Raw genomic sequence first — 2337 nt, 5'->3', positions numbered from 1 at the left:
AATCATTCCGTGGGTTAGATTCAGAGGTTTTGGGATTTCCACCCTTTCCGTTCCAGTTCAGTCTTCCGCGTGCGTTGTGTTCGATCGATCGGCAAGGATCATATCAGCAGCTATCCTGTAATCTCGATAAACTCGTATGGTCCCTGCAGGTGTCAGACGAGGAGCCCTATCAACTGGAGCAAACCCGGACGTAACCATCTGTAACAGATGGGGGTAAAGGTAAGTAATCTTATACGTAAGAAGACATAAAACTTAGAGGTATATTTATAAAAAGGTTTAAACACACTATGCATAACAAAACATAAGTTTTATTATGACAACTTATCTTAAGGTGTTCTATCTTATTGATCTCAAACCCCAAACCCCACTTAAGACATACATACACACATATACAGACAAAACATACTATTCTTAAATCTATCGTGTAGCAAAAGTCGATTCAATGTTCCGTTGCGTGTGAACATTTGAACGTAGAGACTATGCTCAAACCCTTGATGCAGCGTTTGCCTTGAATTCATCTTGTATCGTCATTCTGTGCTTTTCCTTTACTGTATACATATCTTTTCATTCCTCTTTCATTCTTCTAAATCATCAATATAAAAAAAAAATCTAGATTGTAGAGATATCCTACCAATCTAGTAGTCTATGTTCTTTTAGAATCATGATGATCATGCAACTTATAGCAATCTATGTTTTCTGGGGAAAGCATGTGTCAATTCTCTATCATTCTTTCTATCATACCATCATAACTGCAAGGATATGCCATGAAAGGCAAAACATTCAACATTTCATCATAGCATGCTCTTTACATAAACATATTCATGAAACAGTTTAGAACAATAACATCTTTAAAACGTTGAAACTGCAGTTACCTTTTTCCTTGATTGAGCACGATGCAATGGAGTGTTGAGCGGTGCGTGATCCCACGTATGTCTAGTGAATCAAACTAGACTTGGCTTTTTAGAATAAGGTTTCTAGGGCCAGAGCAAACGAACTGCTCTGATACCATTCTGTCACAGCCCACTTATCCCAAGGACGGTTTAAATGGGTTTATGACTTGGGGTAAATATAAGAAGCGGAAATTGAGGGATTTAGACACGAATTCCAAGGAGATAATATTTAATTAACAAACTAGTAATATATAAACAACTGCTTGGGTAATTTACAAACGATTATGCCATAACGACTAGACCCAAGTGAAAGTTAAACAAAAAGAAGGAGTAATAAGTTCCACAATACGATAACAAATTCAGAGTGTTTGCAGCGGAAAAACGTGTGAGTTATGCATATGGAGATGCATACTCAAGGTTTCATTACATATCCATCAAAAGAATTCCCGCTCAACACCAAACCATTCCATCGCCTGCTCAACCTGCACATTTAGAAATACATGCAGGGCTGAGTATAAAAATACTCAGTGGCATATGCCGAAAATACAATCATGCATACATATATAAATTGAACTGCCAACAGTAACACACAGGGGTTTTCTTGAATGACCTGCGCTTACTTAAAACATTTCTTTCATTTTCATAAAGGTGGATGCATCCCATTTTCAGTCTATATGATCCATATCTGTCCTTTCTGTCACGCGCCGGGAAGGAGGCCTCCTTACCACGGACGCCAAGACCGGTCGCAAGCGACTCGCGGTCTCCATGAGTGTACACGTTAACCCTAGCTAGCGACCTTTGTCTAGCATAGGATCCCAATTGGATTTCCTTTAAAGTTGGCGAACCAACACAGATAGGATACATATAAAAACATAAACATTTTTGGCAGTCAATCATTTCATAAACATTCCATCTCATTTCATAAACATTTTCATTTTCATAAAGGGCATAATAATAAACTGAAATTAACAGTTAAAATCATCTCATGCATATATTCGTATAAGAGGCCTACGACACGCAGGGGATCTCTATATACGTATAGTATTAGCCCACCTTAAACGTTCTTAAAGCTGGTGTGGAGTCGCTACTTCTTCGGCTTCACTTTCTGTCGCCCAGACCTTCATTGATGAAGAATCGATAAGTTCGTGAAGAAATTGTCATAAGACAAAGTCTAATTCTACGTGCCTAAGGTATCTTTTAAAGTTTTAGGGTTCTAGCATCCATAATTCATTCCATTGTAGACAATTTAAGACCAACATAACTTGACTAATCATGACCTCACATAAATCACATAACAAACAAGATAAAAGAAATTAATATCCTTAAACTTAATATCATTTAAAATCACACGCTCACATAAGAGATAAAAATCATGCACCATTATTCGTTTACAAATAACTTAAATAAACCATTTTAATCCTTTTAAAAATCCATACTCATAAAGCCT

At 37.0% G+C, this 2337-nt stretch overlaps 1 long non-coding RNA gene across 2 annotated transcripts; it reads right to left on the bottom strand.

Moving 5' to 3' along the window:
- Positions 1-1165: 1165 nt before the first annotated feature.
- LOC130989076 (uncharacterized) lies at positions 1166-2015 on the bottom strand. Of its 2 annotated transcripts, XR_009090448.1 has the most exons (3): positions 1944-2015; positions 1501-1718; positions 1166-1372 (listed from the first exon to the last, which is right to left on the bottom strand). It is a non-coding gene; the product is annotated as an uncharacterized LOC130989076 (long non-coding RNA). The 2 variants fall into 2 exon arrangements; XR_009090447.1 differs by lacking the exon at positions 1944-2015 and having other exon boundaries at positions 1501-1892.
- Positions 2016-2337: the final 322 nt, after the last annotated feature.

Source organism: Salvia miltiorrhiza, chromosome 6 (genome assembly GCF_028751815.1).
Source record: "Salvia miltiorrhiza cultivar Shanhuang (shh) chromosome 6, IMPLAD_Smil_shh, whole genome shotgun sequence".
NCBI classification, from domain to species: domain Eukaryota; kingdom Viridiplantae; phylum Streptophyta; class Magnoliopsida; order Lamiales; family Lamiaceae; genus Salvia; species Salvia miltiorrhiza.
The sequence above is the reverse complement of the archived record's forward strand: the minus strand, read 5'-3'. Positions and strand labels throughout refer to the sequence as shown.